General features: G+C 34.7%; 1 long non-coding RNA gene across 19 annotated transcripts in view; it reads right to left on the reverse strand.

Moving 5' to 3' along the window:
- The window catches only part of LOC147355130 (uncharacterized), a 487,872-nt gene that overhangs the window by 82,420 nt on the left and 377,776 nt on the right, over positions 1 to 27,676 (reverse strand). For all 19 annotated transcript variants that reach the window (XR_015144240.1, XR_015144249.1, XR_015144251.1 and 16 more), the window contains one exon: positions 27,222 to 27,307. This is a non-coding gene — a long non-coding RNA (uncharacterized LOC147355130). The remainder of the gene's footprint in view (positions 1 to 27,221; positions 27,308 to 27,676) is intronic.

Raw genomic sequence — 27,676 nt, forward strand, 5'->3', positions numbered from 1 at the left:
CTGAAAGAGATGGGAATACCAGACCACCTGACCTGCTCTTGAGAAATCTGTATGCAGGTCAGGAAGCAACAGTTAGAATTGGACATGGAACAACAGACTGGTTCCAAATGGGAAAAGGAGTATGTCAAGGCTGTATATTGTCACTGTGCTTATTTATCTTATATGCAGAATACATCATGAGAAACGCTGGACTGGAAGAAACACAAGCTGGAATCAAGATTGCTGGGAGAAATATCAATAACGTCAGATATGCAGATGACACCACCCTTATGGCAGAAAGTGAAGAGGATCTAAAAAGCCTCTTGATGAAAGTGAAAGAGGAGAATGAAAAAGTTGTCTTAAAGCTCAACATTCAGAAAACGAAGGTCGTGGCATCCGGTCCCATCACTTCATGGGAAATAGATGGGGAAACAGTGGAAACAGTGTCAGACTTTATTTTTCTGGGGTCCAAAATCACTGCAAATGGTGACTGCAGCCATGAAATTAAAAGACGCTTACTCCTTGGAAGAAAAGTTGTGACCAACCTAGATAGCATATTCAAAAGCCGAGACACTATTTTGCCAACAAAGGTCTGTCTAGTCAAGGTTATGGTTTTTCCTGTGGTCATGTACGGATGTGAGAGTTGGACTGTGAAGAAGGCTGAGCACCAAAGAATTGATGCTTTTGAACTGTGGTGTTGGAGAAGACTCTTGAGAGTCCCTTGGACTGCAAGGAGATCCAACCAGTCCATTCTGAAGGAGATCAGCCCTGGGATTTCTTTGGAGGGAATGATGCTAAAGCTGAAACACCAGTACTTTGGCCACCTCATGCGAAGAGGTGACTCATTGGAAAAGACTTTGATGCTGGGAGGGATTGGGGGCAGAAGGAGAAGGGGACGAGAGAGGATGAGATGGCTGGATGGCATCACTGACTCGATGGACATGAGTCTGAGTGAACTCTTGGAGTTGGTGATGGACAGGGAGGCCTGGCGTGGTGCGATTCATGGGGTCGCAAAGAGTCGGACACGACTGAGCGACTGAACTGACTGATAGAATCTAGAAAGATGGTATTGATGAACCTATTTGCAGGGCAGCAGTAGAGATACAGACATAGAGAAGAGACTTGTGGATACAGTGTGGGAGGGAATGGGTGCGATGAATTGAGACAGTAGCATGAAAACATATACATTACCATATGTAAAATACATAGTCAGTGGGAATCTGCTGTTTGACAGAGGGAGCTCAATCTAGTGCTCTGTGACAACCTAGAGAGGTAGGATGGGGTTTGAGATGGGAGGGAGGCTCAAGAGAGAGGGGACATATGTATACCTGTGGCTGATTCATGCTGATGTATGGCAAAAACCAGCACAATATTGTAAAGAAAATATCTTACAATAAAAAAAAAAAATCAAAACACAAAAGAGAATCAACATATTATTTAGGTAAATTAAAGTTTTCTTTTATAGTGAAATAGCATCATGAATTCTATTTTTAAATGATAGTTAATGAAATTTGTGAAATGTAGTATTTTTCTTAGAAATTATAAAATTTTTTGTGAGAAAATTTTTTTCTGATGGCTAATCTTATTGATGTAAATGGTTTTACATGAGATGGTGATACACTTGGGAATGTGCATATGTTTTTACATGATACAGATATGAGTTAAAATCTTAACTCAAAATAGGAGTGGATGATTATAGACTTATAGTACCCTCTCTGGATCTCAATGTCATGTATAAAATAATAACAGTTATATTTCAATTAATTTTTGTATAGATTCTTAACACTTTTTTATTACAACTTCTATCACTTGAGTTTTTCTTCAGCCTTATAAACATTTAAAACTATGACAGGGAAAATTTTTACAGGTAATAAATGGTTCCCTTTGTATGCACTTATACAAATTAAGATTGTACAGATTTGTTAATTAAAATAGTGAAGTAAGTTAAAAAAACACACTGAGAATTCTTGGAACATTTATAGTATTTCTGTGCTTATTTACAATGCAAGTTAACCATCTATTCTTTCTCTAATCTGAGGTAAATTGAAAGCTAAAGTGCCATCTTTTCTGTATCTTTTTTTTTCTTACAATCATTTACTTAGTAGTGATAGATGGAGCATTTGCTTGTCGTGAATAGCATGCTATACATCTATTTTAATGAATTTTAGCCATCAACTTAATTGATAGTTTCAAACAGTGGGATAGATTTATTCCCACAATGAATAAAACTACTTAACATTTGCAGCCTGTATAAATTACGTTAACACTTCTGTTGGTTCTCCATTTTCAGCCGAATATACTGCTAATTTTAAAAGAAATCAATCAAACTATAGATCATATATCACTAGACCATAGCTTCTGTTTAAGTAAAAATATTTTTTCTATAATACTTTAAAGCTGTGTGTTAAATGATTTTGCCAGGAGCCTTCACTGAACCATGAAGGTTTTGACTTGTCTGATGTATATCTCTGTGAGCTCCTTTTATCATTTTTTACTTCAAACTATTTGTCTTTCCCTGGCATCCCACCTGTACAAGATGTCTCTATTGTGATAACTTATATAGAGTTTCAGAAAATTTGTCCCCTAATCAGAACTGACTCTAAGTCCATATAGGTTATTATAAAGAGTAAAACACAAAGAAGCATTGATTTAATATTGATTTCTGAAAAAAAAATATATATAAATATAACTTTTCTAGTACAAATGAAAAACCCTAGGTAAAATATCACAGAATCCAGTACACTTCACAGGATTTGGCAATTATATTAGGAAATGGTTCAAAATTTATATAATAAATAATTTCTATGTTTTAATAATTTGTTATACTATTAAACCATGTGAGTTATTTGCTTTGCTGCATTGCTAAAAATGCATGTTTTAATTATATTTTATACATTATATTTTATGGAAGACTGGTATTATAGTTGAATAATGTTCTCAAATAGATTAGAATTAACATGCTGTACAGGGGTAGAAGTATTATAGATAAAAATTGCAATCACTTGTAATTTATTGCAGTATTTGATCTAAATAATATATTGCCTTAAGATCCTTCATTTTTTTCTTAAGTAGAATTATGTAACTTTTTTCTGTTTTGTAATACCATTTTCTTTTGATGAAACTGCAAAAAGTTTAAGAATTGAGTATTTTGCTTTATTTTCATTTAATATGAATTTAAAGGAATTAAGAAATGCAGAAACCTTAAGGTAATGCTTTATATCTGTTAATACTAGTACTATAAAATTAAGATATACTTTAATAAAACATAATTTAACTAAATTTAATTTTCATGGAGCTATAGGAAAAGAAATGGATCAAAAGTACCACCCATTAGAAGACAGCTATTAAACTAAGATATACATATAAGTTGCAGTATTACCTGTATTAAATGGTATCCAAGACATCATGTCATTTATTAGACATGATACAATAAAATGACCTCTTTTTAAATGCTCTGAATAGATATTAAAAGTCTCACTGGACATGGTGGTCCTGATTTAAAGATGAGATCAGTCAGCATGGTTAATTTTTTTTTTTTTCCTGCTGATTAAATAAGCTACATAAGTACAGATAACTGAATTCAATGAGGTATTTACAATGAAGAGATATGTACAATGAAGCAAGAAAATGACAAACATGCTGATGTTGTAAGTTGGTTAATTGTTTTATTGTTGGAAAATGGAACTTAAGGTGGGTCATTAGAGAAGTAAATTTGACAATGACAATGGTCAGTACAAAGATGGAATTTTTGTGGTATTGTAATAGATTATCTGCAAATTTATCATCACTAAATAGTCATACATTGCCACCATCAATCAGAACACTGAAAAGGACAAAGTGGGGATTCCTTGTATAAGTTCTATTGTCTCTATGGCCTCAGGTTAAAGAATCAAAGACCAAGTACCGGAATTGTTAAAGGTTCATGCACTCACTTGTCTAGTTGTTGACAGTGACTGTTAAACAGGGGCCTCAGTTCTCATTCTTCAAAGGGCTTCTGATTATAGAGGTAGTTTGGGTTTCCTTAGAGCACAATACCTGGATCCAAAGATAAGTGCCGCAAGACAGAAGAAGCCAGGTAGAAGTCCTATATAACCTTTTATGATATAACTTTGGAAGTCGTGTACCATCACTGCTATCACATTTTTGGTTTTCAGGTCTTTACTTTTTTAGAGCAAATTAGGTTCACAGAAACATTGAGAGGAAGGTATAGAAATATCTCATGTACTCCCTAAACCACACATGCAACTACTCAAGCATTAGCAACATCTTCCTCCAGAGTGTACATTTTTACAACTGATGAAACTATACTATATTGTCACATCATTATCATCCAAAGTCTACAGTTTACATTAAGTTTCACTGTTTCAAAAATAATCTTATTTAAAACGGTATTATCTGGAATCTCCACTGAGAGCCTGCATTATTCAAGTGAGGTCTCATCAAAATTCCCATTTCTGCCAGTATTTTTGACCTCTAAGCACTTCATCTGGGTCCCTGCTGCTGCTGCTGCTGCTGCTAAGTCGCTTCAGTCGTGTCCGACTCTGTGTGACCCCATAGATGGCAGCCCACTAAGCTCCCCCATCCCTGGGATTCTCCAGGCAAGAACACTGGAGTGGGTTGCCATTTCCTTCTCCAATGCATGAAAGTGAAAAGTGAAAATGAAGTCGCTCAGTCATGTCCGACTCTTAGCGACCCCACGGACTGCAGCCTACCAGGCTCCTCCATCCATGGGATTTTCCAGGCAAGAGTACTGGAGTGGGGTGATCTGGGTCCCTACTCCCCAGTAACTGTCCTCTGTCAAACCTCATGGAAGACTGCTTTGCATACATCATTTTACTATTCAGTCAGAAATAGAAAGGATCCTTAAAGTCAATATTTGGAGCTCCTTTTCTGAGTAGGATCCTGTTTACTAGTAACCTAACGTCACAAACTACAGCTACTTGACTGGCCCTGAACTCCAAGTTCTACTTTTCCAGCTCAGAGATACCACTGTTTCCCATCCCTGAACTAAAAATCTGAAGGGTAAAGTCAACTATAAAGCCAACATTCATAGGTTGCTCAACATATATTATTTCCCTCCTCTTTCAGGCATAAAATTCCAACACTGCCTGAACATTGAAAAATAATTGTCTTAAGTATTTTCCCCAATTTTTATATTCATTTTTACTGAATATATATTCCTGTAGTGGTTACTCCATCTTGGCTAGATGAGAGAATATATTTTTATAACAATGTTAATAAACTATGGGATATATTTTTATAGAACAAAATTAATACAATTAAAAAATCTGAAAGATTATTTCCAAGTAAAATCTCCAAGAGAGTGTGTTAATATATTGCTCATATTTAAATAATAGTGGGATGTAAAATTAAAGAAAACTTGGTAGACATTTTATTAATGATATCACCATAAAAATATTTTAGCATGACCCAGAGATAGTCCATTACATTTCATTATAGTAATATTCAACATGCAGTTGATGAGAATGCAATTATATCCTCAAGTTTTTGAAACATTGTGCAACACTTTGACCTAATTTAATAATTTAAATGTTCTAAAGTAAAAGAATCTCAGTGCAGCAAGAAAATCAAAATTATGTTACAATTATCTAATTACTGATTTCTTATTAATCACTTAACCAGTCTCAGTTCTCTGATGACAGAGATTACACCTTATTTGTCTCTATATCCCTTTTTCCTAATACAAGGACTGGACTATAGAGGTTTGTAAAATGGATCAATTTATTAACAGAAAGAACAATCAAAATACAAGTGGTGTCAGAAACTGTGTTATAATCATGAGAATGTGGTAATTGTAACAATGCAATAATGAACAAATTACTATCAGAAGGAAAGTAGAGAATAAATGAATATATAATCTTACATTTTCAGAATTATTAATATGTTAATGCCATTGTTAGCAGTACTTTCAGTAGGTAAGTTCATCACAGGAAAGAAAGACAATAGTAGTCAGGCTAATCAATACAAGGTCAGACTCAGGGAATTCAAGATTGATTTGTTCTCCACACATCTTATTGTACATTGAGAAAATTTTCAGACATGCATTTTCTTGTAATTGGTGATGAATTTTGATAAAGTAATTTTAATTATAATTAGAAAAGAAATGGATGGAATGAGTTGGAGAAGAGATAGTATTATATTGTTATTGAAGTATTCACAAGAACCAGAGTTAGAATTCTCAAAACTATTAAGCTAAGTACTACTTTAATGGAAGCTCATACCTAGTACTTAGTCTCAGAAAGGATCTGGAAAAGCTTGCTTGTCAATTCTATTGTACTCTGCACTAGGCATTCAGTTTTAATTCTAGGAGTGGGAGTGTACTGCTTTGAAATAAGAATCATGTTGAGAAAGTGACAAGGATAAATAAAGTGTTTAATTCTACTATTTAGCTCATACAGGATTTCTCAAAGGAGAGAGGAAAAAATAATAGAAGTATTTTGACATTTATGTATAGAACCTGCATTATTTAACTCAGAATAGGCCAGGCAGAGTTAATTGATGGCAAATATGAGTCTATATGAATATATACAAAATTAAATTTGAAGAAAATATGAGGGAAAAAATCAGATTGACACGTGAAGATAAAACCAAATACCAAAAAATTCATACCATATTCAAGAACCAAGAGTCTTTTTTTAATTAAGAGTAGAAATTAGAAAAGAAAAATGAGTAACCTAAGAGTAATTAACAATTGCTCTTTTAATACAGCAATATTTTACAGACTGCTTTAAATTTGAGTTTAGAGCAAAAAGATACATGATGTCTTCAAGATATCCATGGAACTCCTTGGGGAGTACAAAGCATCTAAACCTCAACAATAGGTGATTAAAATACAACTCAAATTATTCCTTGAGACTGTCTACAAAACTGACCTTAAAAGTAATTACGTCCTCAATTTTGTTAGGGTAGTTTCTTTTTTCTTCAGAAATCTTTTAGTTTGGAATAAAATTAGGTGCCAAGTCTCTTCTTTCTTTAGAGTAGATTTGTCTATCAGTGTCTAATTTAAAGGTAAGATACTCACTGATGAATTCTAGACCCATAATTTGTCACCTAAAGGACTTTCATGAACGTGTCAGGAACATTCTCTATTTTTTAGAGAATGCTATAATACACTGATCTGAAATGTGCTTTGACATGAAGACTTCTTAAAATTGTGTTGAATAAATGGAAATCTTACATGTAACTATTCTAAATATGTATAGCACATAAATAACATGTACTTAAAAAATACTGAGTATAATGGACCTTGTAAAGAAACTATCTAGTCAGTTTTATCCATACAGAAAAAACCTGGAAATGTCAACTTAGACGATTGAGATGTCAATGTTATTATTTTCAGGACTACTATTCAGAGAAATTTTGAGTGGTTTTAAAATTCTATGCATTCCCAAATTGTTTCTTCAATTATTAATTTTTCAGTTTATTTTGTCCTTTATTATAATCGCAGGTTTCCATTTGTTATGAACTTTTGCCAACTTAAGAAACTGAGAGGTGAACAAGGTAATCAATTATCAAGCAAGACATTTATCATTATTAGCAAAAACTCAGCAAAAATGACCTTTTCACTTAAATTCTCAAAAAGAGTTCCAAAACAAATACTTTTTTAAAATGTTAACATTTTCAATTGAGTTTGGTTATTTCAAACAATGGGACTTCCTAAGTGGCTCAGTGATAAAGAATCTGCCTGCCAATGCAGGAGATGTGGGTTCAATCCCAGGGTCAGGAAGATCCCCTAGAGGAGGGTGTGACAGCACACTCCAGTATTCTTGTCTTGAAAATTCCATGCACAGAGGAGCCTGGTGGGCTACAGTCCATGGGGTCACAAAGAGTCAGACATCACTGAGCAGACTGAGCCCACACGCACTTCAAACAATTCACACAGTAATAGACTGGAGGGAACAACATTATGTAAAACAAAGCAACAAGCCATCTTATGTGGATTTTACACTATTTGCATAGGGAGTTGATAATTTTGCATGCAGGATTTTCAGCCCAATAAATCAATAAATCTAGCTTTCAAGACTGCAGATGTCAAACTTCCTAAATACTAATGAATGTTAAGTAGAATGTGCTGAAATTAGCAGCTCGATAGTAATTATTTTAAAAATGAACTTGTATACCACCTAAATAATAGTCAATCTTAGTATATCTGTGTATATACTATATAGTATATACACAGATATATATATGTGTGTGTGTGTGTGTGTGTGTGTATAAAAGGTGTGTGTATGTATATGCTGCTGCTGCTAAGTCGCTTCAGTCGTGTCCGACTCTGTGCAACCCCATAAATGGCAGCCCACCAGGCTCCCCTGTCCCTGGGATTCTCCAGGCAGGAATACTGGAGTGGGTTGCCATTTCCTTCTCCAATGCATGAAAGTGAAAAGTGAAAGTGAAGTCACTCAGTCGTGTCCCACTCCTAGCGACCCCATGGGCTGCAGCCTACCAGGCTTTTCCGTCCATGGGATTTTCCAGGCAAAAGTACTGGAGTGGGTTGCCATTTCCTTCTCCCATATATATATATATATATATATATATATGGCTAAATATATAATTTAGCATTATAAAAGAGGAATCCTATAATATATAATAACTTGGATGAACCTTGAAAACATCATGCCAAGTGAAATAAGCCAGTTACAGAGGACAAATTCTACATGATTCCAGCAGTGGCCACAGGACTGGAAAAGGTCAGTTTTCATTCCAATCTCAAAGAAAGGCAATACCAAAGAATGTGCAAGCTACTGCACAATTGCACTCATTTCACATGCTAGCAAGGTCATGCTCAAAATCCTTCAAGCTAGCCTTCAGCACTATGTGAATTGAGAAATTCCACATGTACAAGCTGGATTTAGAAAAGGCAGAGGAACCAGAGATCAACTTGCCAATTACTATTGGATCACAGAGAAAGCAAAGAAATTCCAGAAAAAAAATCCACTTCTGCTTCATTGACTGTGCTAAAGCCTTTGTCTGTGTGGATCACAGAAAACTGTGGAAAATTCTAAGAGATGGGAATACTTGACACTTTATCTGTCTCCTGAGAAACTTGTATGCAGGTCAAAAAGCAATGGTTAGAACCAGACATGGAACAACAGACTGGTTCATATTGGGAAAGGAATAAATCAAAGCTGTATATTGTCACTCTGTAAATTTTTCTATGCAGAGTACATGATGTGACATGCTGGGCTGGATGAATCACAGGATGGAATCAAGAGAGTCAGAAGAAATGTCAACAACCTCAGATATGAAGATGAAACCACTCTAATGGCAGAAAGTAAAGAGGAACTGAAGAACCTCTTGATGAAGGTTAAAGAAGAGAGTGAAATAAGCTGGCTTAAAACTCAACACTCACAAAACGAAGATCATGGCATCCAATCCCACCACTTCATGACATCCAATCCCACCACTTCATGGCAAACAGATCGGGAAACAATGGAAACAGTGACAGATTTTATTTTCCTGGGCTCCAAAATCACTGCAGATGGTGACTGCAACCATGAAATTAAAGGAGGCTTGCTCCTTGGAAGAAAAGTTATGACCAGCCTAGGCAGCATATTAAAAAGCAGACAGCACTTTGCTGACAAAGGTCCATATAGTCAAACCTAAGGTTTTTCCAGTAGTCATGTATGGATGTGAGAGCTGGACCATAAAGAAGGCTAAGTGAAAGGCTATTCAGACTCATAGAAGCAGGATAAAATGGTAGTTGGCAGGGGTTTGGGTGGGAAAAATGTTGCTATTCAAAACAACATAATGTTTTCCAATATTCAATATGAATAAGTTATAGAGGTCTGCTATGCAATGTTGTGCCTATAGTTAATAGTACTGTCCTGCATATCTAAATTTTTATTCAGTGTTAACATATTAAATGTTTTTTGTAACCACAATAGTAATTTAATCCAGTCATTTATTACATGAAATATTATGTAGCTGTTTAAAATAATGGAACAAAAGTATACCTAATTACCTGGAAAATACTAAAGAAAAATAAGTAAAACTATACATATAATAAAATCTGCTTTTCAAGTTTAAAAAAAATAGAGTACATGGCAATGATAAGTCATTCTCTTATTTGTTCAGTCACTCTTTCAATATTCTCTTTGTTTCAAAACCTACTTCACTCAAAATAAATTTTCAATTGCAAATCAGTTAAATTACTCTGCAATATAATGTCATTATAATGCACCCATGCTTGAAGTTATTTCTGCTTATAATTAATTTTAAACTTGGCTTAATATGCCCTCCCTTACACAGCTTCATCTTCTACCACATCATAATATTAAGTCACATGAAATTTTACCCTCTTAGAGGAATTTTCCACTCTCATCTTGTGTTCTTTTTGAGCACACTATGCTTTCAATATTACCGTTTTAGACTGTGTGCACTTCTATCACAGCTTCATTTGCCTAAAACCTTCCTGAAAAACTGATTTACATCAAGTATCCTTAATATGTATTTCTATTAAACTGCTACTTTTTATAATATATTTAAGACCAAAACTACAATTGAATATTTAATTGTCTGGCTCTTAGGACTTCTAGCAAATTTGGGAAACTCTGCAGTGGCCACAGGACTGGAAAAGGTCAGTTTTCCTTCTATTCCCAAAGAAAGACAATGCCAAAGTGTTCAAACTACCACACGATTGCACTCATCTCACATGCTAGCAAAGTTATGCTCAAAATTCTCCAAGATAGGCTTCAACAGTATGTGAATCAAGAACTTCCAGATGTTAAAACTGGATTTAGAACAGGCAGAGGAACCAGAGATAAAATTGTCAACATTCGTTGGATCATAGAAAAAGCAAGAGAGTTCCAGAAAAAAACATTTGCTTCATTGACTATTGAAAAGCCTTTGACTGTGTGGATCACAACAAACTATGGAAAACTCTTAAAGATATGGGGATACCAGACCACCTTATCTGCCTCCTGACAAATCTGTATGCAGGTCAAGAAGCAACAGTTTGAACCGAGCATGGAACAATGGGCTGGTTCAAAATTGGGAAAGGAGTACAACAAGGCTATATATTGTCATCCTGCTTATTTAACTTATATGCAGAGTGAAGTGAAAGTGTTTCAGTCGTGTTCGGCTCTTTGCAACCCCATGGACTATACAGTCCACGGAATTCTCCAGGCCAGAATCCTGGAGTGGGTAGCCTTTCCCTTCTCCAGGGCATCTTCCCAACCCAGGGATCGAACTCAGGTCTCCCACATTGCAGGAATATTCTTCAGCAGCTGAGCCACAAGGGAAGCCCATATGCAGAGTACATCATGCAAAATGCTGGACTGGATGAAACATAAGCTGGAGTCAAGATAGTTGGGAGAAATATCAATAACCTCAGATATGCAGATATCACCACCCTAATGGCAGAAAGCAAAGGAAAACTAAAGAGGCTCTTTATGCAGGTGATTGAGGAGAGTGAAAAAAGCTGGTTTAAAACTCAACATTCAAAAAATGAAAATCATGGTATCCAATCCCATCATTTCATGGCAAATAGATGGGGAAACAATGGAAACAGTGATAGACTTTATTTTCTTGGGCTCCAAAATCACTGCAGATAGTGACTACAGCCATGAAATTAAAAGACATTTGCTCCTTGGAAGAAAAGCTTTGATAAATCTAAACAGTATATCAAAAAGCAAAGACAGTACTTTGCTAAGGAAGTCTGTATAGTCAAAGCTGTGGTTTTTCCAGTAGTCATGTATGGATGTGAGAGTTGGACTATAAAGAAATCTGAGAGTCAAAGAATTGATGCTTTTGAACTGTGGTGTTGGAGAAGACTCTTGAGAGTCTCTTGGACTGCAAGGAGATCAAACCAGGCAATCGTAAAAGAAATCAGTCCTGAATATTCATTGGAAGGACTGATGCTGATGCTGAAGCTGAAGCTACAATACTTTGGCCACCTGATGTGAAGAGCCGACTCATTGGAAAATACATTGATCCTGGAAAAGATAAAGGCAGGAGGAGAAAGGGACAACAGAGGATTAGATAGTTAAATGGCATCACTGACTTGATGGACATGAGTTTGAGCAAGCTCCAGGAGCTCGTGGTGAACAGGGAAGCCTGGAGGGAAGTGCTGCAGTCCATGGGGTTGCAAAGAGTTGTACATGACAGTGACTGAACTGAACTGAACTAAGTCTCCTTGATTGTAAACTTAATGGAGATGGAGTTAAACCCTCTGATTCCTAATGGAATGCTATCTAGAAAAAGTACTAACTTTAGCTAACCTTCCTGAAAACTTAGAGTCTAAATGCTAAGAGAGTCTGAGACACCTTGTTTAAAGGCTTCCAGTCCCAAATGGTACAGAGACAAGTCTAGGTATATAACCATCAATACAGGCTGAGTAAATATGTGGTAGAGAAAGTAAGAGTTCAAAAAGTGTTAAACTTTAAAAAATTGAAGACAATAGATATGAAGCATTTTGGAATTTTCAGTAAAGGAAAAAATAAAACACAAATTCTTCAGTGGGGGAAAATAGTATCATTTACTACAACATTATTATAATGGCTTATGTTTCTAATCACAACCCTTGGCATCAAAGCAAAGAATAATTTATATTAGCATAGGAATTTAAAAATTTTAATCTTCACCTCATAAAGTTTTACACTTAAATTTAACTTTTCTTAGATGTTCCATGATATAAATTTTCAATTTTCTGGAAATCAAAGCTAGCCTCAAAGTGATAGCCAAATATTTATAAGTGATTTCAATCTTAGAGTTAAGGAACATCTTCTGTAGAAATCAAGAAGAAAAGAAACATTTACCAAAATTTATTTTCAATTTGAATTTGTGCTTTCATTTGATCATTTTTCTTTGATTGCTGGGCACCTCCTACACTTTACTACTCAGGAGAATCTTGGTTGATGCTTTGGCTCTCTGTTGTTTATGAGCCAGATAATATGAAAAAACAAAAAGATTATTTGAACTTAATGTTGCAAAATGAGGGGATTTCCTGGCTGTCCAGTAGTTAGGACTAGGTGTTTTTACTGCCATGGCTGGAGTTCATTCCCTAGTTGGGAAACTGATTCTGTGAGTCACACAATGCTGCCCAAAAAAAGCCAGCAACAGGAAGAAGAAAATTGCAAGAGGAAAATGTTGTATGATTTATTTACTGTAAGTCAGCAAATGTTTGACTCATAATAAGTGATATCTGACTTCAATGAGTTTCTACTTAGATATTTGTGCGGTGGAATCAGAGGTTCTCAATGTAAGATTGTACAGGATGCTTTCATAAGGGCTGTTGCATAGAATACTGGTCCACGAGTCTTTAAATAATTTTGTGCAGAGCAGACTTATGATTTGCAAAAGAGGAATATAATTAGTAAAACTGTGCTAAACCAATGTGCTTGTTAACCTCTCAAATTGTTTATCAAGTAATGTGCTTTTTGATCACAGGCTTTATTTTTCAGGGCATTCCCCTTAGATGAACATTTCATGAACTATACTTTGAAGCATATTGCTAGATTTGTTTAGTTAGAAAACCAGTATAAAAAGCTAAGCAGTGCTTCTCTGGCTCAGTGGTAAAGAACTCACCTGCCAATGTAGGAGACACAGGTTTGATGCCAGATCTGTGATGATCCCACATGCCATGGAGCAACTAAGCCTGTGCACCACAGCTAATGAGTCCACGTGCACCAACTGCTGAAACCCGCATACCATAGAGCCCGTGCTCTGCAATAAGCCACCACAATGAGAAGCCTGCACGCCACAGCTAGAGAGTAGCACCCACTCACTGCACCTAGAGAAAAGCCCTCATAGCAGCAAAGACCTAGCACAGCCAAAAATAAATACAGTAACTAAAATTTAAAAAAGAAGCTAAGCAAAAATTTTTGTACATCCTCCCCTCCTATTCTCCAACGAGAACAAAGACAAAAAGAGGTTAAAAAACATCTTCGTCCTACAATTATGGAAAATCAGACTTTGTAAATTATATCCTATGATGAAGAAAGCATGATTTGTCTATTTATTGTAATGTGCTTTATCGCGTGTTTTATTATATATTTTGGCTTTGTCATTTAAAATAGAATCAGCTTTGATTGAAATGATTACCTCATCCTTAAACACAAGAAAACATTTGGAGAAGATTTGAGGATAATATAATTACCACACTATTAATATAAACTATATATCATTAAAACTAAAAGATCACTCACTTGCATTTTAATATTAAATTTATTTTTGTCTGCTTTTTTCCAGTTTTATTGAGATGTAATAAAAACATTATACAAACTGAAGGTGTACTGTGTGTTGATTTGATACACATATCATGCAAAATGATTACCACCAGAGGGTTAGCTAATGCCTTTATCATGACACATAGATACATGAAAGTAACCAACATGTGTACAACACCATGTGCTAGGCACAGGCCTAAGTCATCATTTAGTTGCTAAGTCACGTCTGACTCTCTTGCAACCTCATGTACTGTAGTCCACCAGGCTGCTCTGTCCATGGAATTTCCCAGGCAAGAATATTGGGATGGGCTGCCATTTCCTTCCCAAGGAGATCTTCCTGACCCAGAGATTGAACCTACATCTCTTGCATTGCAGGTGGATTCTTTACTGCTGAGCCACCTGGGAAGCCCATAGCCATAAGTATTTCTCACCAAATCTTTACAACAACAATCCTGTGGAGTTACATTATGATCATATCCTTAATTTATAGTTGGGAAAAGAGGCTGGTTAAAGTCAGGCAGTTTGCTAAGGGCACAAAGTAAGTACATGGCACAGCCAAATTTGAAAGTATATAGTCTGCCTTGAGAGTCCATACTCTCAAACATCCTTCTTTATAACACACCACATCATCATAGTAATAATCACTTGATATACTCATAATTCTTTTGTTTGGGCTTCTATGGATCAACAAACTTATGTTTCATTTTTATAGAAAACTATTAATATATTAATTAATATATTATTTGGAAAAAATATCCATTGACCTAACTACTTTTATTGGAGAAGGGAATTCTTTCCTGGAGTTTTCTTGCCTGGAGAATTCCATGGACAGAGGAGTCTCGTGGGCTACAATCCATGGGATCGCAAAGAGGAGGATACAACTGAGTGACTAACACACACACTTTTATGAATTCTCATAAAATTATTGTTTCCTTGATGCATAAAAGATAATGTTATCTTGACATAGAGACGACAAAATGAAGAAAATTTAACACAAAAATAGAAGGAAGACTGAGTTGTCTTTCATAGTGGTAAAATCCTAATAATATTCAACTATTCACTATTGCTTCTATAATAATAATAATATGAATGTTTAATATGTCATCACTCTATTTTACAAGTATACATCATGTGTAAAATGTACACAGTAATTATATGTGTTTAAATGAATGCTATTCAATAACATTATTGTTATGATATTACCCTGTTTATATACTTTATTATTTCATTAATAGTAGAAGGTTAACCTACTTTACACATGGTAACAACACTAATTATTATTCTCTTATTCCAAGCCTGGCCCATAATTTTCAGTCTTTTTCTAAGTCCTGTGTAAAAACGAATAAGTCTCCCATTCAAACACCAGACAGCTAAAATGTAAGAAATATAGACAGTGTGATATTTATACAACAGTTAAAACTGCTATCTTCACAAAAGAAAATATTATTTTGACTTGCAAACTAGAAAAAATAACTAGGGACGTCAGAATTGGAGAATAAATATAGACTCTAGATGCCATGTTCTTACACTGTCACAGTTCTGACCATAACTACACTTTAAAATGAAACTTGTGGATAAACAGTATTTGAAGATAACATAAACTATAATGAGTATAACACATTCTCAGGCAAAATGACTGTATTTGAATTTTTTTCCTATTTGATCACCATTAATGAATATTTGATTAGCATTAAGGAATTCCCCAAGAAAGTGATGGCTAGAAGAATTTGGTGAAAACCATAATTCTGGAAAAATAAATAATTTGAGACTAATGTGCCTACACAGCATATCAGAAACCAAACTTGTATGTTCAAAAATTATTCCTCCAAGGTTAATCTTTTTAGAGAACAATGAATAATTTATTTGAGTATTTTCTACCATGGGGGACATGGAGGGAAATATACATTATTTCTGCTACCCCCTTTTTTTTTGCATTAACATGATGTTCTCTTACAAGCTCCATGTATAAAACTAGATGAATGTTGCTGTTCAAATCTATGGAGTATGTAATGAGAACCCAAATTATCATTATCATGTATTATTTCAATATTTTTTTCAAAAACATGTACAGATCTATTTATCAATACATCATTTTTTTAAGGAGTCACACTATACCTGTGGAATCTAGGTCATCTATTGAATTTTATTTTCAATATTTGTCATGCAAAAATATTACCTAATAGAAGTGAAGAATTCTTATCCTGCTGTACCCATTGGTGAAGTTGGAAGTAACCAGTCACCAATTTTGTCCGAGTACTCCTTAATAAACAAGGACAGGGGTTATATGGTTATTCATTAGCTGTGCATGGTATAAGGCAGAAGATACTTCCAATTACCAAATACTGATAACAATGCAAAATGTATTTATCAAATACTTTTCCTGAACACAAGAAAATAATTCTGTTTAGGAGAGAAAAGGACAGGAATAAAGACAGGATGCTTTATCACTTCTAAAATTTTACAGGATGAAAAATGTGACCTGAAATATTATGTAGTAAAACTGAAATGGAAAATTATAAATGCAAATAGACCTATGTAATCTAATAAGAGTTAAGGGAGAATGGGCATGGAATAATAATGCAATTCTAGACAGAAGCAATGCTCTGTATAGTATGTTTTGCATAATGGCCCTTTATGTCGGCAACTGCTGACAGCAATTGACCCAGAAAAGCAACCCCAACCTGAAAGAATTTTCTAAGTCAGTACTCTGTGAAAACTACAAAGAAGATAATTTGACAATGATTATATTAACAGTATAAAATGAGAATTATACATTTTCCAACTAGCATAATTATGTACTCCAAAATATAATTTGGGGTATGATGAAAACTCTTATCTTAGTAATGGTAGGTAATTGTCTTCTCTTGTCCTGTGGCTATCTTGTCTTTTATTTTTCTCTTTAATTCAGTAGAATCTTGCTCTTCTGATCAATTTCTTCATGTACTATGCTGTTGTTTCATGTATGCTTCTTCCCTGGAATGGTTGGTTACATCTTTCTGCTAATACTATCAGAAAGTTCTCAGTCGCCTGCATAAACATAATTTAAACTTGCTTTTAACTACTTTGTCTTTATCAATGATATGCTCAAGAGGATATCTGTGCTCCCATTTGCTTTGAAGAAATTTTTACCATTAGCTACTTATTAATAAGAAATGACTTTTCATTCCATTTATGTTATCGCACATCTGTAAATGCCTGTAATATGAATTGTGCTTCTTGAGCAAGTTGCCACAATATTCTAATTAAAATTCTTCTCTATTATGGCAGTGGGTGGGATGTTATAAATTTGTTTTCCTTTGGATGAAAAATAATAATGCCTGGTCTGTGTTGGCACTGGCTATCTGACATGTTGCAAAGAATCATTGATGCCCCAGGATTGTGTTTTGTTTTCTCTTAACAAAACATTAAACAGTCCTCTCAGACTGAAGTAGCCATTATAGTTTATCCTTTCCTTCCAATTTGCTGAGAGCAATAAAAGCTGGTAAGAAAGAATTCTGCCCTTAAGCATACAAATCAGTAGACATAATCAGAAGGAACTGTAATTTTTTCTTCTCAATACTTTCAATGATTCTAAAAACCTATGTTTAAATGATATGATTAAAATTACATGCAGTTTTGTCTTTCTCTCATCCATCTCTGCTATAGCTTCTTGCAAAGACACTCTCATATGCTCATAACCAAGTACCTAGTAGTAGGACAATGCTTGTCCAATAGAATAATTATAGCTGGGAAGAGATTGCTTTTATTTCATGGTAAGTTTTCCAAGTAAGATATACTTCTTATATGTTAACCTAGACCTAAGGCAAAGGCGTGCTTGTAAGAAGGTATAGCTTGTCTGGTCTCTGATATGGGCAAATTGGATGATGCTAATGATTCCCACTCTGTGAGAAGCATGGAATTGACTGCATCACTGAGTATGTACAATGGCAGCAGCATGGTTACAATGTATGTGTAATAAGTTAGGCTCTGGGACAGTGAAAGGGAGGAGTTTCCCAGAACTTATACCTAAGCTAATGCACTTTGAGTTAGACTTATAACTGAATTATTTTGATTTCATTTAATCAGTTTTAAAGTGTGTTAAATGAGATTAAAATATTTCTAGGTGTTTAAACTGTATTAATGAAATTAACTACGGTGCAAAAATGCCTACTTAGATAACAATCATGATTACTTTTCTTAATTGAAGTCCAGAGACCATTAACAAATGAACTGTTAGGTTATAGGAATGAAAATTGTCCACTCATGTTTTTTTTTTAATAAAATTTAAAAAAAAATGAGACAGGGAACAATTATATTGTCCTGTTTGCTACAAGATTTTTGCACAAGTTATCATAATCCCTGAATTTATATGACTCAATACATCCATCAATGTCTCAAAAATGAAAAAAAAAAACAGAGAAAATACAGAAACTATAGCATTTGGAAAGCTTAATGATAATTCCATGTTAATATGAGTAATGGTAAAAATCATTCTACTTAAAACAATTTTACATATGATTACAATAACTATTTCAAAGCCATAAAGTTTAAAACTAAATTAATTTTGCTCATGCCCAGAAGGTATTCACAGTTCATCACATACTTGATGAAAGCTGTCTTTGTGTATTATTTCACTTTTCCTAACAACAAAACCTTGAGGGAATAAAACCTCTAGGTGTGAGAATCTTGGCAATCCAGCTGTCCACAAAGGTAAGCCTATGCATTTTCAACCTTTCAATTTGTTCCAAAAGTCTTAAACTAGCTTTATCCTGTATTATTTTCTGGACATTTTATGATATGGCAGTGGTATCCTGTCTTCTTCATTATACAACTCAAGGTTACTAAAACTTTGGTTTTATTTTTCCTTATATTACATGAGATAAATAACTTTTCCAAAAATTTTTCCTTTGAAAAAATAGCAAAAGAAAGAATGAAAAAGCAAAACAAGAGGTTATGAGCAACTAAAGTAGGAGAACTCAGTCTTTCACTGAATATGAATGTATCTCTTTGATTCAAAGTAGAACTATTGCTTTAATTTTGTGATGCTCTTTAATTTTCCATTTAATTTTTATATAAAATACATTCACATCCGACAAAAATTCTCACTTCTCTTTCTCTGCGCTAACAAATCCAGAATTTTCACAAGAAACTGTACTTGTTTCTTATCTGCCATTCTAGAAGATCTTTATGAAATTTCTTGCATTTTATGAATATACATTTACCCTCCACTTTTTATACACAAAGTGGTGTACTATATATACACTCCTATGTTTCTTGCTTTCTCATTTAATATATCTTGGAGTCTATTTTCATATAAGTGCACAAAGAGCTTCCTAACTGATTAAAGCACTGTATTATAGCATTATGTGTTACATTGTAAATTATTTCAACTTTTTCTTACTAAAAGACATTTAGATTATTTTATTTAATTGTGCTTGTCTTTACAAATAATCCTGCAATTAATGACCTTAGTGAGAAAAGTTTATATATAGGATATTTCTCAGTTGAGTCAAAAAGTAAATCCATATGTAATTTTAATACTGAAATAGAATTAACTAGAGCTAATCAATGAATTTAGTAAAGTCACAGGATATAAAATTAATGCATAGAAATCCCCTGCATTCATATATGCTAACAATGAAAAATGAGAAAGAGAAATTAAGGAAACAATCCCACTCACCATTGCAACAAAAATAATAAAATACCTTGGAATAAATGGAATAAACCTACCTACCTAAGAGACAAAAGACCTGTATGCAGAAAACTATAACACACTGATGAAAGAAATCAGAGATGACACCAACAGATTGAGGGATATCCTGTTCTTGGATTGGAAAAATTAATATTGTGAAAAATGACTCTACTATCCAAAGTAATCTATAGATTCAATGCAATGCCTATTAAACTACCAATGGCGATCTTCACAGAACTAGAACAAAAAATTTTACAGTTTGTATCTAAACACAAAAGACTCAGAATAGCCAAAGTAATCTTGAGAAAGAAAAATGGAGCTGGAGGAATCAATGTTCCTGACTTCAGACTATCCAACAAAGCAGCAGTCATCAAGACGTCATGGTACTTGCACAAAAACAGAAATATACATCAATGGAACAAGACAGAAAGCTCAGAGATAAACTCATGCACCTATGGCTACCTTATCTTTGACAAAGGAGGCAAATACATACAATGGAGAAAAGACAGCCTCATCAATAAGTAGTGCTGGGAAAATTGGACAGCTATGTATGCTGCTGCTGCTGCTAAGTTGCTTCACTCGTGTCCGACTCTGTACAACCCCACAGACGGCAGCCCACCAGGCTCCTCCGTCCCTGGGATTCTCCAGGCAAGAATACTGGAGTGGGTTGCCATTTCCTTCTCCAATGCATGAAAGTGAAAAGTGAAAGAAGTCGCTCAGTCGTGTCCGACTCTTAGCGACCTCATGGACTGCAGCCTACCAGGCTCCTCCATCCATGGGATTTTCCAGGCAAGAGTACTGGAGTGGGGTGCCATTGCCTTCTCCGGGACAGCTATGTATAAAAGAATAAAATTAGAATGTTTCATAAAAACACACATAAAAAATATACTCAAAATATATTAGACGTCAATGTAAGACCAGAAACTGTAAAGTTTTTAGAGGAAAACATAGGCAGTACACTCTTGGACATAAGTCACAGAAAGATCCTCTTCAACTCACCTCTAGAGTAATGGAAATAAAAGAAACAAATGGGACCTAATTAACTTGAAAGCTTTTGCACAGAAAAGGAAACTATGAACAAGATTAAAAAAAAAAAAACCCTCAGAATGGGAGAAAATAATTGCAAATGAAGCAACTGAGAAAGGATAAACCTTCAAAATATATATGCAGCTCATATAGCTCAATAACAGAAAAACAAAGAGCCCAATCAAAAAATTGACAGAAGACCTAAACAAACATTTCTACAAAGAAGACATACAGGTGGCCAATAAACACATGAAAAGATGCTCAGTATCACTCACTACTCATTATTGTTCAGTTGCTCAGTTGTGTCTGACTTTTGCAACACCAAGGACTGAAGCATACCAGGATTCCCTGTCCTTCACTATCACCCAGAGTTTGCAAAAAAACTCATGTCCATTGAGCCAATGATACCATCCAACCATCTCATCCTCTGTCACCTCCTTCTCCTCCTCTCTTCAATATTTCCCAGCATCAGGGTCATTATTAGAGAAATGCAAATCAAAACTACAATAAAATATCACCTCACATTGGTCAGAATTGCCATTATCAAAATAATATAAACATTAAATGCTGGAGAGTGTGGAGAAAAGGGAACCCTTCTGCAATGGTGGTGGGAATGTAAATTGATACAGCCACTAAGGAGAATAGTATGGAGATTCCTTAACAAGCTATGAAAAAAAAAAAAAAAAAAAACTACCATATGACCCAGCAATCCTACTACTGGCCATATACCCTGAGAAAACCACAATTCTAAAAGACACAAGTATACCAATATTCATTGCAGCACTATTTACAATAGCCAGGACATGGAAGCCACCTAGACGTACACTGACAGAGGAATGGATAAAGATGATGCAGTACACATAGACACTGGAAGATTACTCAGACATAAAAAGGAATTAAAGTTGCCGCAGTTGTCATGAGGGGGATGAACCTAGAGCCTGTTATACAGAATGAAGTAAGTTAGAAAAAGAAAGAAAAATGTCGCATACTAACACATATGTATGCAATCTAGAAAGATGATACCGATGAACCTATTTGAAGGGAAGGAATGGAGACACAGATGTAGAGAATGGACTTAGGGACACAAGTGGGGAAGAAGAGAGTAAGACAAGTGAGAAAGTAGCATTGACATATATACACTGTGAAAAATAGGTAACTAGTGGGAAGCTGCTATATAACACAGGGAGCCTAGCCTGGCACTCTGTGATGACCAAGAAGATTGGGATGGGGGGAGGGGAGGCTCAAGAAGAAGGATATATATATATATATATATATATATATATATATAAAATATATATCATATCATATCATATATATATATATATATATCATTATGACTGATTCACACTGTTGTATAGCAGGAACCAACACAATATTGTAAAGCAATTATCCTCCAATTAAAAAACACTGAAACAATAAACTAAGACATCCTCCTTACAGAAGTCATAGTTTGTACTCCCACAAGCCTTATAAGAGAATGCCTATTTTCCAGCAGCCTCATTAACAAAGCACAGTGTCATTTATCTCAGAGACCAGATATACTTCCAGAAACAACATCTTTGTTTCAGCTTTCCTTTGATTAGTGTTAGCATGAACTATAGATTTCAGTCCATTCTCTAAAGTTACAGGGGTCTTTATATTTACATTGAAGTAAGGTTTTTATAGGTGGAATGCAGTGAGTTTTGTGTCAATTGTTCATTTTCCACTATCATCAAAAGCATACATATTTCAAAGGGAGAGGAATTAGTGGTGATAGGCATATCAGCAAGATGCTGCTTATACTGTAGTATTTGTTATAATAACGTGTAATGTATACACTGTCATAGAGTATATAGAATTGTAACTCATGACTCACCAGTTACAAAACTATTTTATAAATAACATGCTATCTTCTATGCTATTCTAGGACATTCCAAAGCAAATTAATTCTCTTATCCCTTAAAATCTTATTCTCCTTTATATTTCTTCTTCTTTTTTTCACATTGGGACTTATGGAAACACTGTTAGAAATTGTAGGGTACCTGATACTCCCCAATGCTGTAGTCTCCCACTCTACTTCCTAATATTAGCCTCATTACAACAGGGGACTTGATGAAGTTGCAGATTTGTTACCTTCAGATATTAACACGTGTAACATCTTAAGTAAAGTTGGTACAGGGCATTCAATCCAATATAAAGTGTTTATAAAACACCTTTTCACAAGGGTATCCATTTTTAATTGCTAGGTTCAGGCAACTCAGATCTATTGTTGGGGTGAGAAATATGCTCAGCACAATTGATGGAGTTTGCAAATTTTTAACCTCTATTTACTTTCTTCCTCGAGTTAGTCAAGAGAAACTTAATTGGAAGATTAATGACACCCCACTCCAGTACTCTTGCCTCGAAACTCCCATGGGTGGAGGAGCCTGGTAGGCTGAAGTCCATGGGGTCCTGAAGAGTCAGACACGACTGAGCGACTTCACTCTTTCTTGTATTGGAGAAGGAAATGGCAACCCACTCCAGTGTTCTTGCCTGGAGAATCCCAGGGAGAGGGGAGCCTGGTGGGCTGCCGTCTATGGGGTCGCACAGAGTCGGACACAGCTGAAGTGACTTAGCAGCAGCAGTAGCAATATTATTATAAAATATTAATAATTTTTTTTTTTTTTTAAGATCGCTTTGGCTATTCGAGGTTTTTTGTATTTCCATACAAATTGTGAAATTATTTGTTCTAGCTCTGTGAAGAATACTGTTGGTAGCTTGATAGGGATTGCATTGAATGTATAAATTGCTTTGGGTAGTATACTCATTTTCACTATATTGATTCTTCCAATCCATGAACATGGTATATTTCTCCATCTATTAGTGTCCTCTTTGATTTCTTTCACCAGTGTTTTATAGTTTTCTATATATAGGTCTTTAGTTTCTTTAGGTAGATATATTCCTAAGTATTTTATTCTTTTCGTTGCAATGGTGAATGGAATTGTTTCCTTAATTTCTCTTTCTGTTTTCTCATTATTAGTGTATAGGAATGCAAGGGATTTCTGTGTGTTGATTTTATATCCTGCAAATTTACTATAATCATTGATTAGTTCTAGTAATTTTCTGGTGGAGTCTTTAGGGTTTTCTATGTAGAGGATCATGTCATCTGCAAATAGTGAGAGTTTTACTTCTTCTTTTCCAATTTGGATTCCTTTTATTTCTTTTTCTGCTCTGATTGCTGTGGCCAAAACATCCAAAACTATGTTGAATAGTAATGGTGAAAGTGGGCACCCTTGTCTTGTTCCTGACTTTAGAGGAAATGCTTTCAATTTTTCACCATTGAGGATAATGTTTGCTGTGGGTTTGTCATATATAGCTTTTATTATGTTGAGGTATGTTCCTTCTATTCCTGCTTTCTGGAGAGTTTTTATCATAAATGGGTGTTGAATTTTGTCAAAGGCTTTCTCTGCATCTATTGAGATAATCATATGGTTTTTGTTTTTCAATTTGTTAATGTGGTGTATTACATTGATTGATTTGCGGATATTGAAGAATCCTTGCATCCCTGGGATAAAGCCCACTTGGTCATGGTGTATGATCTTTTTAATGTGTTGTTGGATTCTGATTGCTAGAATTTTGTTTAGGATTTTTGCATCTATGTTCATCAGTGATATTGGCCTATAGTTTTCTTTTTTTGTGGCATCTTTGTCAGGTTTTGGTATTAGGGTGATGGTGGCCTCATAGAATGAGTTTGGAAGCCTCCAAACATATGGAGGCTGAACAACACGCTGCTGAATAACCAACAAATCACAGAAGAAATCAAAAAAGAAATCAAAATTTGCATAGAAACGAATGAAAATGAAAACACAACAACCCAAAACCTGTGGGACACAGTAAAAGCAGTCCTAAGGGGAAAGTTCATAGCAATACAGGCACACCTCAAGAAACAAGAAAAAAGTCAAATAAATAACCTAACTCTACACCTAAAGCAACTAGAAAAGGAAGAAATGAAGAACCCCAGGGTTAGTAGAAGGAAAGAAATCTTAAAAATTAGAGCAGAAATAAATGCAAAAGAAACAAAAGAGACCATAGCAAAAATCAACAAAGCCAAAAGCTGGTTCTTTGAAAGGATAAATAAAATTGACAAACCATTAGCCAGACTCATCAAGAAACAAAGGGAGAAAAATCAAATCAATAAAATTAGAAATGACAGTGGAGAGATCACAACAGACAACATAGAAATACAAAGGATCATAAGAGACTATTATCAACAATTATATGCCAATAAAATGGACAACGAGGAAGAAATGGACAAATTCTTAGAAAAGTACAACTTTCCAAAACTCGACCAGGAAGAAATAGAAAACCTTAACAGATCCATCACAAGCACGGAAATTGAAACTGTAATCAAAAATCTTCCAGCAAACAAAAGCCCAGGTCCAGACGGCTTCACAGCTGAATTCTACCAAAAATTTAGAGAAGAGCTAACACCTATCCTACTCAAACTCTTCCAGAAAATTGCAGAGGAAGGTAAAATATTAATAATTTATAATAATTTTAATGCTATCTGAAAATTTCAGTATTTGAGCAAAATAAAGACAATACAGAATTTCGGGGCATCCCTAGTGGCCCAGGGGTAAAGAATCCTCGTTGCAATGCAGGGACACTGGTTTGATCTCTGGGATAATCCCATGTACCACACAGCAACTAAGCCTGTGTGCTGTAACTACTGAAGCCTGCATGCCTAGAGCCCATGTTCTGCAACAATAGAAGCCAGAGCAAAGAGAGGCCCACACACTACAACAAAGAATGACCTAACCCTGCTTGCTGCAACTGGAGAAAGCCTTCACACTGCAATGAAGACCCACCACAACCAACAAATAAAGAAATAAATAAATCTTGAAAACAATTTTGGTGTTTGGGCAGGTATTAATAGTGTATTTCTGTCTTTCTCAGGACCATGTTATTAACAGTGTATAGCATTCAATTTCTAGATGTTAGGGAAATATTCTTTTAGTGAAAGATGCTCAGTTAACCGGACTGAAAATATTTGACATATAGTCTAGAATTCCTTGAATATTAGACTGAAGCTTTCAAAGTGCTATAGAATGACAGATTCTTCAGAAATATTCAAAACTTATGATATATTGTTGTTGTAAAGTATTTAAGTTTTACTATTTACATATATAGTCCATATTATATACAGAATTTATTAACATACTATTATCATGTATCACATACTGGTTAACTGATTTAAATGACTTTTTATCTTAAGAAACACTATGGTGCTCCTTCTTGTGACAAAGAGAAACAGGATTTAAATCATACTATGAAATATTATTCAGCACTTTGCCTAGAGTAGCTTTGAAAATATATTTATATATTGATTGCTTAATTTTTATATAGACTTGATTGGATATCTATTTTAATTTCTTCCCCATTAACATTTCAATTCATATACATATTAAATAATGATACTTTGTGCTCCCTGGCTTTTAAGGAAAAAAGTCAAAAACTCACTTAAATTGAAAATTATAATATTATAGTATGATCAGCCTGTGCCTAAACATCACTAGTTCTGAGGAACTGTTACTACTTAAGGAAAGACATTCAATTTTGTCCCATCAGTTAGCAGCACCCACCCCATGCCCCCAAACACACTTATATAAGAACAGATCATCTTAGTGTGCTGTAGTAAGCACGTCCTTACTCACCAGGTTTATTCCTGAGGCCCAAGAAAGAAAACCAGCAATTAGCATGTTTCTTCTACATGAGCCAGTTTATTTTTCTTTTATCTTATTGTTGCTAATTCTACTTAAATATTTTAATTTATTCTAAGTATATTTAATCAAATAACTAAAGTTTTGCCCCATAGTTCAGTTGTGACATGTATCAGGCTAGTATCATTGCATCAATTTTAAAATATTTACATTACTACAATAGTTGATTAGGGCTTCACTGGTGGTAAAACATTCTGCCTGCTAATGCAGAAGACAGGCTCAATACCAGAAGATCCCAGATACTGCAGAACAGCTAAGCCTGGGCACCACAACTACTGAGCCTGTGTTCTGGAGTCCATGAGCCACAACCACTGAGCTCACACGCCCCAGCTACTGAAGCCTGCGGGCCCTAGAGCCCACGTTCTGCAACCAAAGAAGCCATTGCAGTGAGAAGCCTGCACACTGCAATTAGACAGTAACCCCCACTCGCCACAGCTAGAGGTACCCCTGCGCAGAAACGAAGACCTAGCACAGCCAATAAATAAATAAATAACTCAGTTGATTATGGTATACATCTACAGTAATCCTCTTGCACTTTTCTCTGGGAAATGATTAAGCCTGTCTTAAATAGACATATTTTCACTAACATCTGAGATTAAAAAATATATATAAACAACTTACCTGTTAGTTCATTCCTTAAACTTCAAACTTTGCACTGAGAATGTCTGATTTACTATCTGTTGTCACAAAAGGCTCTCAGTAGAGACCTGGAACAAAACAAAAACCACAGAAAACATAAACCTTAGGTAAGCTAAACATTATTTAAATAAAATTACATCTTAATTAATTAACAATTAACAAAATGACTCTTTTAATCTAAATTGTAATCTTTTACATTATAAAAACATAATGTATATATCTATATGTTCATTTATGACATAAAATTACCTGAAGACATACTTAATCTTAAATACAATTTGAGTCAATCAAATTATGTAGGCATAATACAGTTTGATTGTACTGTATTAGCACCTAATTTAATTTTCTTCAATATCCACAATAAAACTTGTATCCTGACAGCAATGAAAGATGGTTAAAAATATTTTCTACATGGAGTGACACACTATATTGAATGA

Source organism: Bos grunniens, chromosome 17 (genome assembly GCF_055505025.1).
Source record: "Bos grunniens cultivar Pamir isolate PY7600 chromosome 17, Bosgru_T2T1.0, whole genome shotgun sequence".
NCBI classification, from domain to species: domain Eukaryota; kingdom Metazoa; phylum Chordata; class Mammalia; order Artiodactyla; family Bovidae; genus Bos; species Bos grunniens.